Below are 17,668 nucleotides of genomic sequence, written 5' to 3'. Positions count from 1 at the left end.
GCAATGGGTATGGAATCTAAGCCAGGCAATGCAACACAATCCTGTGACTTTCACTGGAATTATAAGGAAAGGTAAGCTCTCAGATATTTCTAGCTCAATAGAAGGAAGATAGATGCTTGAAGTGACTGGGAGTTCCTGTATAGGGAATATCTTCTTGAAAGTGATGTTATTACAGATGAGAGAAAAGAAGAAAATTGAATTCTAATGACTTGATATTGTTCAAGTCCCTGGATCCAGCCATACCTGAAGCTCTGTACTTTTCCATCATGAGAATCTATATATTCCTTGTTTGTGTTAAAGTCACTTGAGATAGATTTCTGTCATTTGCAACAACAAAAATCTTCTTTCTACTTGAATTATAATCCACAGCAAATAGATGCCAGCAAGGTAGATGTAAACCCTTAAAAATTAAGAAAGAGAAGGAGGCTGGTTAATACAGAATAAAAGAAGGAGACTGTGTCTTAAGTATATATGTGTCGGAACTGGCAAGAGTAAGGTGGATTTGGTAGAGAACACTGGTACCTGCTGGCTCCTTATTGGTGTGTGGAAGCAGGTGGCGTTGGATGAGTCTGGTGCTCTCTCCCTGCCCAGTTTGAGGGTCAGGTGCCTCTGCTCTGGAGGGCGGAGTGTGTATTGTGGGGAAGACGTGATTGAGAAAGAGCATCAGAGGGAATGAAGGCAATGTCTCTGGACATAAGACTTCGTGCTTCAGAAGCAATGCTTTTGCCTTTCGGGGGATAGTGATGTATATTTCTGTTGGCTTCGGGCCAGCCATCTCCTGGCTTGGGTTCTCTGGCTCATTTAATTCATGACTTTTCTGGAGATTTCTCTTACTTTTGATTGCCCCGCAAGGCCTTTCTTGTTATTTCCTTCTTCTCGCCTTCCCCTTCCTTTGACTCTATTTCCACTTTAATAGATTTTTCAGTCGTCTCTTCCTCAAGTGAGTTCAAAGGAGGAACTGGAGATTGTCATCATTAATCACTTGGTATTTAATTGGGTTTTGATTAATATCTACAGATTAAGGTCACATCCCTCACTTAGAATTTCTGGTAGGGCACTGAGGGTGTATATAATCCTAAGCCCGAACCCCAAGCTAAAATACTATGGGCTAGGACAAATCACTTGTCGACATTATGCTAAAGTTCAGCTCCCAAATTGTAAAGTCAGGTTTCTCGAATGTTACAGACAGCTTTAATTTCATTGCCCGAAAAGTGATTTCCACAACTTTTAATTAAACACTATATATATGTGTGTGTGTGTGTGTGTGTTATATACAATATCTTAAGAGGTTGAGAATATGGTGGACCATTGTTTTTCCTCGTTTTAATTCAAAAGTTTCAAGAGAACACCTTTCCCAGTAGGTTTTATCTCTACCTGACTCAGATAAACCTCACTCATTCCACTTCCAGGAGATGCGCGGTGCCGTAACTGCAGGGTTGGAAGACTGCTCCCACTGTAATAAAAGTTCGTAGAAGGCCCTTGATTGTTAGTTACATGTCAGGGGAAGTACTGACCTGCCCAAAGGTTCTAGGAAGCCATTTGAGACTTTTCCAACATACTCATTTAGAGAAATTTGAGTCTCTCTTTTCATTTCCTCAAAAATTGGAGCTCGGTTCGGGTCAGCAATCTGTCTTTTCTGCACCCCTTTTCTCCCACCCCCTCCCCACCCACCCCGCATTCTCTCAATCTCTCTCCCCGAGTCACGTCTCTCTTCCAACATTTATTGGAGGCTTATTGTGTGTCAGCATTGTCAACTCTAAAATGACATTAAAAAGTCCCTTCAAGTTTCAGCCTATATTGCTCTCTATCATTTCACTTAAGCCACTGAGGGAATAGTTTTTAATTTCATTGCTGGAAATTTCCTTAGTTTCTGATTTCCCCAGGGGATTGTGTTAAGTAAGAAAAAAAAAAACTAGTCTTTTTTTCTTCCTCTGAAGATCTCAGTGAGTTTCAGGGCTGATATACATCACTGAAGTTTGCTATTAACATTAAGTTAGTTAATTATGGCAAACACATAGTCGACATGCTGTGATGATGGAAGAGGAAAAGAAAAACCCATCAGTCAGAGCAGCTTCTGAATGTGTTTGCCATAATCTAGGGATATTGAAATTGATGTGTCTCAGCCCATCAACTAACTGACTATAGCATCCAGCTTTTACTGAGGCAGGATTTAGAGTTTTAAAGACTCCAAATCCAAAGGAACTGGGGCGGGTAGTACCATGTCACATTTGAACAAAGAATTACGTCCATTTCCCACACTCATTGCTAACACCAGGACAAATGTGCCCATATTCTGAACACAACCTACTACTAGTGCCTCGTGTCATTTCTGACCATTCCATTGCCAGCAGACACCTCTGGCTTGGTCCCTGAAACCTGTGACTTGACCACCTGAGTTATGAGTAGCCCTGATTAGGTGCGCTTGACTGTCCCAGTCTCTGCCTCCACCACCAGGCTACAGGATGAGCCCAGCCATTTTTCTGTAAATCGTGGGATGCCAGAGAACTTTGGAGTGCTGGGAAGCTTGTTGACACCCTGGGTTGCCCTGTCCCTGCCGTGAACCAAGTTATTCTCCTCTGGCTGGAAAGCACCCTCCTAGGCAGGCGGCTGGTATCGGACGGCAGAGCGATCCAGAACTGCTTTGAATTGCTAGCCTGGAGTTATCAGAAAACAGGTGGAAGACATTTCAGGAGAAGTAGATGGGAAACCCACAATCCTGTAGGCTTCTCCACCACCAGTTCCTTTCACTTCATTTCGTGCAGATGAGTGTATTGGGAGCTTCTCTAATTGCACAGGAGTCCCAGGCTGAAGTCACAGCTGCCACAAAGAGAAATTTATAACCCACCACACCTGTGGGCCAGCACCCTGGAAGCCTACCATGGCCATTTTTCTAGCAGAAACGATTTTGGAGTCTCCACCAGACTGCAGCAAGCAGTCCCTGCATCTTGAAGCATGTCATCTGCATACAGTCTGCCTCCTCCATGAGAGCGCTGGCAGCCGGGAGCAGTGAATTTTCCCAGGCTGACCTCTCCCAGTGATGGCTCCCTCACAAAGTTGCCGTGTATCATTTTCTCTGAAAGAAACTGAAAATGAGAGAGGCTGTAGCTGGAGCAGGATGATAGTGTTTCATCCTCAGAGACAGAGGTGTTGAAATGTCCTCGGCTATGCACCGAGGAAATTCCTCCCGCTCACACCCCCGTGAAGCCCGGAGCTGGGTCTAACGGGCTTTCAGCACCCCGTTTAACACATATTTACCCTCTCCCGGCTCCCGAGAGGGGATCTAATCTTGTTTCAAAACAAAGTCAGCCACACTGTACCTTTCCTCGTCTGTCTGAACCGATTAAATCTTACTTATTTCCCAGCTGCTAGAGATTCAGGTACTGGTTGTTTGTGTAGGAATTTGGCAAAGGTCAGACAAACCCAGGGATGCTTGTCTGGAGGCCTGTTTGCAAAAGATGGTGGCAAAGGATTGTGTGAATATGCTGTAGCTTCTTCTAAGAAGCTTTGGCCACGGTCATGGAATGTCTGCGCTGGAGGGAAATGGTGACTCCACCTGTCTCCTGAACCCTGAATGCTGCGCAATTTATGTCCATTTATGTTGGCTCCACCCACACCGGTGCAAACATGGCCACTGTCCTTTCGCTTTTCTCCTTATTATTAGTCAGGCAGCAAAACTTCCCCATGTGCCTATCGGCAGAAAGGCCAGGGTTTTTCCCTCGAGGTCCATCCGAATGGACACGAAAAGGCTTAATCCCTGGAAGAGGGTGAGTGGAGTGGTGGTGACAAACCTTCCGGAGAGCCAGCTAATCTAAGCACAGGCTACAGTCCTTGAGGTCCTCCCCGCACTCTCCCCCTGTGCTGACCTGTTAGGGCTGCTCGCTCCTCTGTCAATGTCTCTGACCTTTCGAACCCTTATGCTAAGAAGCATTGTCTGTGAGCAGCCTTGCCAATCTTCCTCACCACAGGGGAACCCACTCTTAAATTTATAGGTGGCCTGCTCAAGTGAATCTTCCTTGATAAGACAAGAACCAGCTCGCCAGGGAAGTTCCATCTTTTTAAGCCCCGCTGCTGGTAGACACTGTCTAGTCTCTACCTATTAGGCACACCCATGCCCTTACATGTGGTCATTTCTTAGTTGTTCAAATGTGAGATTAAAGATCTCCCTAAACCAACCCAAATGTTCCAAACCCAGAAGCTTCTGATGATCATGTTCCCTTTAAGTCCCCCAGATTGTCAAGCTACTGAGCCCCACGGTTTCTCTGGGGAGGTCCCTCAGGGCTTGCTAGCTGCCAATAGCCAGGAGAGGAAGAAGACATTTGCCCTTGAGGCTGGCTCACCGGTCAACAGCAATGAAACCAGCTGAGTTTTCCAACTGACCCGAGGTCTCCCTCTCTGCCCCCTGCCACCCAGCCAAACGGAATGCCAGGAGAGGCAGCCAGACAGCCCGAGTCTCAGAGGTAAAGCTCTTTGAGTTACACCCATTTCCACCATGACAGTCTGAGCATGCTGGGAAGGCTGGGTGAGAAGTTTCAGTCCGGGAACTCTGCTCCAAACTAGTGCTTCTCCCTGGCAGCCAAACTACTCCTGCTAAGTCCAGCCTACCATCCCCAAATTCCCCCTTTTTTGTGGTAGCTCCTCCCTCAGGAGCACAAATGTCCTGTTGTGCAGTCTGGCCCTGGGCTGGAGGACTAGGCTACCACACACACCTTTATGTCTCTCGTGCTCAGGAGGAAGGGGGTAGGGTCTACACCTTTTCCCTCAGTGGCTCTACTGCCTCTTATTTTCTGAGTCCACACGGATGGAGAATGGGAGCAGGGAATTATGCCTCCACCTAGCAACAGCCAAGGCCCACACCTAATCCAACACCACCCCCCCAACACACACAGTTAAGCTCCACTTCTTCCTGCATCTAAAGCAGTCTTTTATATCTACACTTGGTGACAATAATGCATTGCATTTACATTGCCCATTGTATTTGTCTTGCATTACTTTTGTAATAAATTGCCACCAACCTGGTGGCTTAGAATACCACCAACTTATTATCTTACAGTTCTAGAGGTCAGAAGTCCAAAATTAGTCTCCCCAAGCTAAAGGCAGGGTGTAGGCAGGGATGAGTATGCCAGGAGGCTCTCGGGGGAGGAGGTTCTTCCTGCCTTTATTCAGCCTCTAGAAGCTCTGACATCTCGTCTCTTACTGCTCACTCTGATCTCCTCCTTCCTGAGCTCTTACAAGGGACACTTGTGACTACGTCGGCCCTGCCCAAATAATGCGAAATAACCTCCCCTCCTCAAGATTCTTAACTAAATCACATCGTCAGAAGTTCCTTTGCCATTTAAGGTAACATAGTTACAGGTTCCAGGGATTAAGACACGGGCATCTTTGGGGGTGTCCATTATTCTGCCTGCCACACTGTTCATGTTTTTAAAAGAACACTTTTAGTTAGATAAATCATCTCATGTAATGCTTGTGATAACCTTGAGAGGCAGGCTCATAACATTTCTATTTTACAAAAGGCTAAGGCTGCACTGTCCAATGCGGCGGCCACGACTCATGGGTCGCTGCTGAGTCCTTGAAATGTGTGGCCAGTCTAAATTGAAATATGCTCTGCAGGTAAAATCCACACTGGATTTTGATGATATAGTAAAAAAATGTAAAATACCTCAATAATTTTTAAAATATTGCATACAGACTGAGCTAAGGTGGCTCAGTGAATTGAGCACTGGCCTGCAAACCAAAGAGTTGCCAGTTCAATGGCGTTCAGTAAGGGCACATGCCTGGGTTGCTGGCCGGGTCCTCCCCAATAGGGGGCGCTCGAGAGGCAACCACACATTGATGTTTCTCTCCCTCTCTCCCTGCCCCCTCTCTAAAAATAAGTAAATAAAATCTTTAAAAAAATAAAATATCGCATACATGTTGAAATAATATTTTGAGTATATTAGAGTAGATAAATATAATTACTTAAATTAACTTCACCTGTTTCTAATTTTTTTAATGTGATGACTAGAAAACTTTAAATTACTTGTATAGTGAGCACTACATTTCTATTGGGGAGCATGGGCTAAGGTCACAGATCCGGAAGGTGATCAAGCTGTCTCCAAGCCCCGCCCCCAGTGTCCTCTAGCCCACGTTCCATGACATAGAAGGAAACGTGGGTTTTAGAGTCTAAGACACCTGGATTCCTACTGCAACTCTCCCCCTTATGAGGAGTCCTTACTCAGGTCACCAAGGCTCAGTTTTCAAATCTGAAAAAGAGGGCAATAAGACCCCCATTCTATGATTGTTACAAATGATAAATGGGCAGTCTATGCAAAGGATCCAGCATAGAAGGGGGAATATAGTTAGTGACAAACAAATGATAGTTCCCATTCCTAATATTTTTTCTCTGTTAAGTGGCCACTTTAAGTAAATAGGCAAATAATAATTTTAAAGATGATCAATTATGGATAAATGTCACACATATAACTTTATTACCCATATTATACCCCCAAAATTCACAATTTTACTACGAATGTTTATAATTCTGACTCCTGGCAGCTTTGGGGTGGAAGCTGTCTGCAATGTCTGGGTACCCAGGGGCAGGTCAGCTGCCTCCATGGACACAGACAGAGGCATCAGAGCCTGCGTGTACCAGCAGAGAAGCCAGACTCTCCTGGGACCCACTGTGCTAATGAGAAAAACCCAAAGTGTAGGCACTCAACTTTGTCGGAAGTTTGCCTTGGGTGAAGTATGGCAGACTCATGAGGATAAAGTCTTCTTCCCAGTGGACTCTGCACTTGTAACATGAGCATAGAACTATTACACCATAGAACATGGCCAGCGCTTCTTAAATTTCCAGTGATACAAGAGAAGGCAATTCATTTATTGCTGCGTTTAACAAAGTGTGTGCAGTAGGAAATGAATGTGTCACATTAAAAAGAATGCCCTGGGGAACTAAGTTTGAGAACTCTGGGTTGAACAAAAATATGCTGCTCTGCCTAGGCTGCTGTGCACTTGACCCCCTAGGAAATAGGACATAGTGAGCAGATTTCCAGAGTTATCTGACTAAGCAAAACTCTTTTTCTTTTGGTTGCACGTGCTACAGAACTAGTATGGAACTCACATTCTGAGAAACACACTTTAGGGAATATTGATCTATTGAAGTGAATATACACACAATCAGTTCTTAAGTCAACCTAGATTTTGTCCAGCTTTATTGAGATATGTAAGTTTAAGGTATACAATGTTATGACTTGATACACATGTAAATGCATATATTGTGAAATTATTAGTACAATACATTTAGTTAATGCCTCCACCCTCTAACATAATTACCATTTTTTAGTGATAACATTTAAGATCTACTTTTAACAGCTTTCAAATATATGATATAGTCTTGTTACTTATAGTCGCCACACTGTAGATTAGATCCCAGAATTCATTCTTCTGATATCTGGAAGTTTGTACCCTTTGACTAACATCTCCCCAATTCTCCTAGCTCCACTCCCCCAGTCCCTGGTAATCACCTTTCTGATATCTATTTCTTCAAGTTCAGCTTTTTTAGATTTCACACGTAAGTGAGAAATACAGTATTTGTCTTTCTCTTTCTGACTTATTTCAGTTAGCACAATACCCTCAACTTTCACCCATGCTGTAGCCAAGGCAGGCTTTCCTTCTAGTTTTGTAGCCGAGTAACATCTGTATATCATACCATGTTTTCTTTATCAGTTCATCCATCGATGGACACTTAGGTTATTTCCTTGTCTTGACTTCAATGACTAACACTGCAGTGAATGTGGGGGTGGATATTTCTTCAAGAGAGTGATTCCGTTTCCTGCTGACATACCCAGAAGTGGGATTGCTGAATCATATGGGAACATTATTTTTACTTTTTTGAGGAAACTTCATATGATTTTCCACAGTGGTTGCTTCAATTTACAATAGCACAAATAGTTTCTCCACAGACTTACCATGAGTTTTGAGACAATACTTGTCTGTTGTCTTTTTCATAATAAGAATTCTAACAGGTGTGAGGAGATGCCTCAATTAGGTTTCAGTTCCCATTTTCCTAATGGTTAGTGATGTTTGATAGAATTCCACGTACCTTCTGGCCATTTGTGTCCTCTTTGGGAAAATATCTGTACAAGTCCTTTGCTTATTGTTTAATTGAATTGTTTGGGGGTTTTTTGCAATTGAGTTATATAAAGTCCTTACATAATGTGGATGTTAACTCCTTATCAGATAAATGATTGCAAATATTTTCTCCCATCCCACAAGTTGCCTTCTTATTTTGCTGATAGTTTCTTTTGCTGTGCAGAAGCTTATGTTGTTCCACACATTTATTTTTGCTTTTGTTGCTTGTGCTATTGGTATCATATCCAGAAGATCATTGCCAAGACCAGTATCAAGGAGCATTTTCCTTTGTTTTTGTACAGTTTCAGGGATCACCTGTAAGTCTTTAATTCATTTCTAGCTACTTCTGTGAGTGGTGTAGGGGAGGGGTCTAATTTCACTCTTCTGCATGTGGGTACCCAGTGTTCACAGCACAGTTTACTGAAGAGACCAGACCGTCTTCTACCCATTGAGTCTCCTTGTCTCCCCAGCCAAACATTAGCTGATTGGAATGCATGGCTTTTTTCCCTGGGCTCTTTGGTTCTGTTGCATTGGTCTATATATCTGCTTTTATGTTAATATCTTTCTAGTTTGATTACTGTAGCTTTGTAGTAAAGTTTAGAATCGGGAATTGTGATGCCTCTAGCCTTGTTTTCTTTCTCATGATTGCTTTGGCTATTGTGGGTCTTGTGTGGTTCCTTGCAAATTTTAAGATTTTTTCTACATCTGTGAAAAATACATTGAAATTTTGACAGGGATGGCATCGAATCTATAGCTGACTTTGAGTGGTTTGGATATTTTTGACAATATTAATTCTTCCGATCCATGAACATGGGATATCTTTCCATTTACGTGTGTCTTCTTCAATGTCTTCTATTAATGTCTCATAGTTTTCATCATGCAGATCTTTCTCCTCCCTGGTTCAATTTATTCCTAAGAATTTTACTATTGTTGATACCCTTGTAAATGGGATTTTTTTCTTCATTTGCTTTTCAGATAGCTCATTGTTAGTATATAGAAATGCAACTGATTTTTGTATGACAATTTTGTGTCCTGAAACTTTACTAAATTCATTTATTGATTCTGATAGTCCCTTGGTGGAGCTTTAGGGTTTTTCCTTTATACAAGATCCTATCATCTGCAGAGATGATTTTACTTTTTCCTTTCTAATTTGGATACCTCTATTTCTTTTTCTTCGCTAATCTCTCTTGCTGGGACTTCTAGGTTTATGTTGAATAGAATTGGTTAGACCTTGTCTTGCTTCTAATCTTAGAAGGAAAGTATGCAACCTTTTACTGTTAAGTATGATATTAGCTGTGGGTTTGTCATAGATGATATTTATTATGGTAAGATATGCTCCTTTTATACTCAATTTCTTGAGAGTTCTTTTTTTTAATCATGAAAGGATGTTGAGATTTCTCAAATGCTTTTTTCTGCATCTCTTGAGATGATTAAATGATTTTTCTTTCTAGTATTGAATCACATTTATCGATTTGTAGATGCTAAGCCTCTTTTTTTCTGTCTTGGTAAGTTGGGGTAACATTTTGTCAATTAAAAAAATTTTTTTTAAAAAGTAGGTCTTACTGTTATCAGTCTTTCCTTTGGGTTTAGTTTTTTCTTTTTCTAGTTCCTTGAGGTGTAACATTAGGATGTTTATTTAAGATCTTTCTTTTTTTAATGTAGCTGTTTATTGCTACAAACTTCCCTCTTGGAATGACTTCTGCTACCTCCCATGAATTTTGATATGTTGTGTTTTCATTTTTTTTTTTTTGTTTCAAGATCTTTCCTGATTTTTGTTTTGGTTTCTGCTACGACCTATTCGTTGTTCAGGGTATGTTGTTTAATTTCCACATATTTATGAATTTTACAGTTTTCCTCCTGGGATTGATTTCTAGTTTCATACCACTGTGGTCAGAAAAGATACTTGATAGGCTTATTTTGTGACTTACTATACAATCCATCCTAGAGAATGTTAAGTGTGAACTTAAAGAGGACATGCATTCTGCTGCTTTTGGGTGGAATGTCCATTTGGTCAAAGGAGTCATTCAAGTCCAGTGTTTCCAATTTGAATTTCTGCCCGGATAATCTATTTATTGTCAAAACTGGGGTATTAAAGTCCCTATTATTATTTTCTGAATTTTATTTTATTTTTTTATTTTGAAAAGAAGAAAAAGAAGGGAGAAAGGAGAGAAACATCAATGTGAGAGAGAATCATTGGTTGGCTGCCTTCTGAATATGCCCCAACCTGGGACCCAACCTGCAACTCAAGCATGTGCCCTGATAGGCAATCAAACTGGTGACCTTTAGGTTTTTGGGACAAAGACCAACCAACTGAACCATACCAACCGGGACTCAAAGTCCCTATTAATATACAAAGTTGGGAGCTTTGTGTTGTTGTCTGTTTTTCCTTTCAGATATAGTGGCATTTGCTTAATATGTCTACGTGCATATATATTTACAATTATATCCTCTTAATGCATTGAGCATTTTATCATTATATAACGACCTTTTTTGTTACTTATAGCCAATTTAAAAAAAATTTAAATTATAGTTGACATTCAATATTATATTAGCTTCGACATAGTGGTTAACATTTCTACAACTTACAAAGTGATCACCCCAATAAGTCAAGTACCCTACTGACACCATTCATAGTTACTGCAATATTATTAAAGTCTATTTTAAAACCTAGACTTTTTTGTTATTTTTATTGTTGTTTTTTGTTTTTGGTCCTCAGGTCCAGATGACTCTATTGATCATATTCCTCTGTTCACAGTACACTGTCAACATTGGTTGGATTTGCTTCTTTAAATCCTAATACTCAAAGAAGTGTCTTTTATTACCATATTCTTCCTAGAACCTCCATTCTACCAATTTATTGGTTTACAAGATAACCAAGCTCCCAGAGAGGGAATAACTGGACACTGAGCAAAGGAATTCTTTGTTCTTGAAGACTAAATCATAGGACTAGGTACTAGAGTAGGCTTTGAATCCAAAGGGAAAAAAGTTTGGTATAATATGAAAATCTGTAATACAGACTTCCTCTTGTTGTAACAACCATGCTGACTTTATGAATCTTTTGTTTCTCATAGCTTATACCACATCCCCTTTTGTCTTCACTGACATAAATAATGTAAATCTGGTCCTACTCTGTCTAACTTCAACGGTACCCTTCAGTGAGTCCCAAGGAGCAGAAATAGGAGATCCTGTGCCTTATTAGTAACAACCACACAACCAAACATATGGGCATGACTTTTACAGGAGCTGGGTGCATGCTTTCTCCCCACGGCAAACAGGAAGATCATTCTTTTCTTTCATGAGGGCGTAGTCTTACTCTCTTCAGCGATTGTCCTCAAGCAAATAATGCCATCAAAGGAAAAGCCCCAAATTAATTGTGCCAAAGTCAAAATAGTTGCCATGGGCAGATGTGCTTCAGTTTATAGATTAATCAACTTTGTTATTCAATTCAGTCATCGGAGTTATTTTACTTCTCCAAAGCTGTTTCCTGAGAAAAATGTTGGCACTGTTTGACTATGCACCTGAAACCTACCCAGAGTAAATATGAAATGACTTTCTATATTAAGCTCATTTGTTTTTATTTTTTTTTAAAAAGTCTTGGCTTTGTCGTCAGCACACCAGGTACCTAAAGCATACAAACTTTCTAATATCAACAGTGTGGAAGATCTATGCTGTAGATTACCTTCCATTTCACCTGCCAAATTACCTGCCGTTCATTGTTAATTACCCAGCTGAGACAATCGATGATTGAAAAGAATTTCCTAATGAGCATAGCTAACAATTTACTCATCTAGACTAAATTGTCCTCAAGCCTAAATTCTATCCACATTCCATGTGAAAAACTAGTCAGCAACGCTCACATGACAGACTCCTTGAATCTACCTATGAGAAAACCTTCACAAATCCATGACTTAAATACTCCCCCTTGGCATCGATCAAGGATATATTTGCAAACTTTCCATATAAAAATGTTTCCATATGTCAAATAAAGTTGAAGTTACTTAAATATATTAATTGAATACCTCCATGACAAATACATTCATTTTAGAATTTAATAAGAGGGAAAAATTATGTTAGTATGCTTAAATAATTTAATAGGTAATGAAGACTACTGCAGTTGTTATATTTTTTCCTTGGCTTCCAAGGAACTCAGCGCTGTGTTTTGGATCAATTGTAGCAGTTTTGCTTAGCCTAATTTTTTATGACACAGCTCTAATCCACCCAGTGCTTGGCTCTTCTTCTTCAGCTGTTTCTTAGTGGTGCTCTAGCATTTTAGTCTTGGTTGTAAATCATTTCAAATCCTTTGGGCAATCGATAAAAATCAAAATAGTAAGTAAATTGTACAAAAATTTTATGTCGCCATTCTAGGAATTTGATACAGTCTAGCTGAAGGAGAAAAGAGAATTAACTCTCATTAATTAGGAGGAGGCATAGAAATAAACAGGACAGAGGTAACTTTTGTGCCCAAGGGGAAGGGTGGACAAAAAGGGTGGACAATCTGATCCCCGGAAGGCCATTTATTTCCTAAACTGGGTTAGAATTGCTCTTACTGTGGATACTGAGTACTTAATCTCCTGCCGCTTCAGACTGTTAGTGAGTTTTTTAAATGGTGTACGTTTGTTGTCTGCTTGGTTGTTTGGGGCGGATTTTTTCTTTCCTCTTTCCTTATTTCTCTGGTGATCTCTTACCAGGCTTGTCATTTCTAAGCACTCTCGAGACCACGGGCTCAAATGTGCTCAGTTGGAGACTCTGTCATCAGCCCGTGGGCTCCCTCGCTGCCTTTGGTGCCAGACTCCTCTCTCTGACTCGTAACTCCCAGGTCCCCGTGAACTGGCTGATGATGGGTGTCTCTGGTGTCCCTTCCGCCACTGCAGCTGTGAGGCTGGGTGGCTGCCAGTCAGCAAACAGGATGTCGGGCTCAGCTGCTTCTGTTGGAGCGATTGATCCTTTCAAAATAAAATCTGTTGGGGTGAATAACGTGAAATTCTCAGGTGCTGTGACAGGGGAGGGTCGCGCTCGGAGAGAAATATCAGGTCACAGTCAGAGAGAAATTTCCATGCTCCTCTAGACATCACCAGTTGCAGAAAGGGACCTGAGAGGCAAGTTCAAGGGGAAAGGTGGCAATAAGACTTAAACATTTTTTGTCTCATAAGCCAACTGATTTTATAGTGTAATTGTAGTCATAATATTGTAGTATGGAAAAGATATCCATAATAATAAAATTCAGCTTATCTTGTGACAGCCTGTGAACTACCTTCAAATTAAATGCAGAAATCTGTGGGTATGTGGAAACATTCATTTTACTGCAAAAAGAAGTCACTGTTTCACCAAATTTATAAAGAGGTCGACAACAACAACAACAACAACAACAACAAAAAAGCCTGGAATGTTTCACTAATCTGATCCAATGTCCTCATTTCACAGAGCCCATCCAATCTCGACTACTTACCTTACTGTGCTAATGCATAATTGCCAGATGAGGAGTTGGGAAAGATTAATGAAAGAAAAGGAAGTTTTCTTATATAATTTAATTAAAAAGTCCTATACCTTTGGTCGTGACTGATGTGGCTTCTGTGAGTTTGTTGTTGTCCCACAAACCCCAAAATCACTGGTTTGAACCCTAGTTGGGCACATACCTGGGTTGCAGGCCAGGTCCCCGGTTGGGGATGTGCAAGAGGCAACCAATTGATTGTTTCTTCTCTCCCTCTCTTCCCCTCTGTCTAAAAGTAAATAAAATCTTTTTTAAAAAAGTTCGATGCCTTCAAGGTAAAAATTAACATACAAGGGCAAAAAAAAAAAAAAGGAAAGAAAAGAAAAAAGTTGCACCGTATAGAAGAGTAAACACACAATTTTTCTGATCAAAATATTTCAGGCACAACGATGTTTTTCATAACCATTTTAAGTGTTCAGGAGAGTCATTTCTCCAGAGGAACTACATCGTTTACAACAGGAAACGGTACATAGGAGATGCTGGTGTCAGTTAGCAGAACGCCTGGATTCTCCTGAATGTTCCTCTCACGGAGAACATGTGGAAGACTCAGCACCCTAGTCAATGAGTTCTTGATTTGCATGGCACCATTAAACATCACCCCCACCTTCCCTCAGCCACCTACTTCCAAGGCCGCATCCCTAGATTTTGTCATCGTCTAGAATGTCTCTGCTTCTGACAGCCTTCACTGGAAGTTCTCATCCCAACAACCACTTCCATCCTCATTATTCTCTCTGGGCCTGTTGGTTTGCAAGGGGACACCTCTTCTCCCCTGACCCTTCTCCTTCCCTGCACCACACCTTTCTTCCGTCTTCATCATGTTGCCTTCCCTCCACGCTCTTGTCTCGTCCAGTTCAGCCAGCTGGTCAGATGGCATTTTTTGACCCATCCAACTGTTCACATTCTCTGCTGTTATTACTCTGCAGTAAATGGTATCAGTCTGTATTAGAAAAAGAAGATATATATATATATAATTCTATGTAGAATTATATCTTCTATATAGAATTATATATAACTCCACATATAATATATATCCTGTATTTTATATATAGAATTTAATATATATAGAATTAACAAATACACACGTATAAATATATATAGACTTCTATATATAATATATAGAATTTATATTGTATGTATTACATATTTACGTAAATTCCATATAACTATAAAGAATTATATATATTCCATATCTAATTATCTATCTGCCTACCTACCTACAGAGAGTGAGAGAGAGATTGACTTTACTTAAAGAATCAGCTCATGCAGTTACGGAGGCTGAGAATTTGCAAGATGTAGTTTCAAGGTGGAGACCAGGGAAGCCAGGAGTGTGAGTCCAGTCAGAGTCCAAGTCTGAAGGCAGGAGACTGGTCCCAGCTCACAGACAGGCAGACAGAGCAAAACAGTTCTTTCTTAATCATCCTTTTATTCTATTCCAGCCTTCAAAGAACTGGGTGGTTGTTTTATTTGTAAAAGTATTTTAACAGTGTTATTGAGGTATAGTTGGTATATGAGAAAGTGTAAACATATTTAAAGTATACCATTTGAATAACCTTTACATATGGCTACACCCATGAAACCATCACAATCCAGATAATAAACACATTGTTACCCCCAAAGTTTCCTTGTATTCCTTTGTAATCCCTCCAGCCCTGTCTTACCACCTGTCCTCAGGGGTCCTCAGGAAACTACTGATCTGCTTTCTGCCACTAAAGACTCATTTGGAGTTTTTAGAATTTTTAATAAACAACATCATATAGCATTTACTCTTTTTAATGATTTTTTAAAATCCTCATCTGAGAATATACATTTTTAAATTATTGATTTTAGAGAGAGAGGAAGGGGAAAAAAGAAAAAGAGAGGAAAAAACATTGGTGTCAGAGAGAAACATTGATTGGCTGCTTCCTGTATGCGCCTCAACTGGGGATAGAATCTGCAAGCTATGTATGTGTCCTGACCAGAGATCTAACCTGCAGCCTTTTGGTGCATGGGATGACATGACACTCCAACCAGCTGAGTCACCCAGCCAGAACATTTAATGACTTTTTCCAGTTATAATTTGGAGATTCACGTATGTTATTGCAAGGATCAATTTAGTTAATTCTTGTTGCTGAGTATAAATATAATTATAATTTGTTTAATCATCCCCTTGTTGATGAGCAGTTAGGTTGTTTCTAGTTTGAAACTATTACAAGTAAGTCTGATATATATATACACACACACACACTTGTGTACAAGTCTTTATATAGACATATGTTTAAATTTTTCCTATAAATACCTATAAGTCACAGTCTGGGTCATATGGTAGGTGTATGTTTAACCTTTTAAGAAACTGCTAAAGTGTTTTTCAAAGTGGTTGTAGCATTTTCTATTCCCACCAGCAGTATATGTAGTGTAGAGACAGCCAGTTGCTCCACATCTTCTCCAACACTTGATATGCTCAGACTTGTAAATTTAGCCATTCAATGAGTGTGCTGTGGCATCTCCTTGAAATTTTAATTTGCATTTCCCTAATGACTAATTATGTTGAGCATTTTTTTCATGTGAGTATTTGTTAACTATATATCTTCTTTGGCAAATTAACTTCTCAAATATTTTGCATATTTTTAATATAATTGTTTCTTTTCTTATTATTGAGTGTTGATAATTCTTTACATATTCTTGATCTAAGTAAGGGGTATTTTTTAACCAGATATGTGATTTTAAAATATGTTCTCCCATTCTGTGGCTTGTCTTTTTATTCTTTTAATAAAGTTCTTCACTTTAATGAAGTTTTCTCTTTCAAAGTTTTCAATTTTGATGAACCCCAACATATCCACTTTTTCTTTAATGGTTTGAATTTTTAGTATTATATCTCAGACATCTTTTCTTAAGTTTATAGACATTTTCTTCTAGAAGTTTTATAGTTAGATCTAAAATTAATTCTGATTTAATTTTTATATAGTATGAGCTGTGGATCAAAGTTTGTTTTTTTTTTGCATGTAGCCATCCAATTACTGCAGAACTGTTTGTTGACAAGATCATCTTTACTTCATTGTGTTGCTTTTGTGCCTTTGTTGAAAATCTTGACCATATATGCATGCGTCTATTTCTGGATGCTATAAATTTGTTCCATTGATCTATTTTTCTGTCTATATCCCAATACCACACTGTCTTGCTTACTTATATTTATAATAAGGCTCAAAGTCAGGTAGTATAACTCCAAAATTGAACAGTCCCTCTTTCAACCTAGTCTTATTCCTGTCTTTATTTCAATGAATGGTGGTGCCACTATTTCAGCCAGAAACCAGAGCACTGAGTTGTACTACTTCCTCCACTCCCACACGTCATCAGTCACCAGTACAGTACTTCTCTCCAACCTTACTGTGGCTATTCCAGGTGTCTTGCAGCCTTTCGAGGCCAAGCAGGTTCACTCACGATTCAGGCAGATGGGAGAAAACTTGGGGAGCCGAGGAAGTGCCTGACATGCTTTTATTCAAGGATGGGGCAATCCACACATGCTGCAAATCAAGCATCTCGATGTGGGAAGTCCTGACTCCCTTATATACTAATTGCACACAAAGCCTGCAGGATGCCAAGATATTATATAACAAAGCATGATTCTGTGCATGCAAGCTCATTCTCAAGGTTATGGGAACACTGCTTATCTGCCAGAGAGGGAGCCTGACTGACTCCATTTCCCTTACACTGGGCCATTATCATCTTTTTATATTCAATCTCTCCTTCTCTCTCTCTCTCTGTCTTCCCTGTCTCTCTCTCCAAATTCTCCTCCTCCTCCCTCTCCTTCCTTCCCTGCTTCTCCAGGTGCCCCCTCCAAGCTTTAAAGTTTGTGAGGACAGAAATCATGTCTACCTTGTCATCAATGTAACTCAAGACCCTAACATGGAACTCAAAAGTTAGTTCAATTAACAAATTAATTATTTAACTTATCGCCTGGAATTCTGCAACATATACAAACCAGTTTTTTAACTGTCTACCCTCCAGTCTTGGCCCATCTAATCCATTCCCCTCAACATAGCTGGAGACATTTTTACAAGCAAATCTGACAAAGTGCATTTTCATTTAAACCCCTTC

Source organism: Artibeus jamaicensis, unplaced genomic scaffold (assembly GCF_021234435.1).
Source record: "Artibeus jamaicensis isolate MK-2021 breed Jamaican fruit bat unplaced genomic scaffold, CSHL_Jam_final scaffold_3307, whole genome shotgun sequence".
Lineage (NCBI taxonomy): Eukaryota > Metazoa > Chordata > Mammalia > Chiroptera > Phyllostomidae > Artibeus > Artibeus jamaicensis.
Note: the sequence above shows the minus strand (reverse complement) of the source record.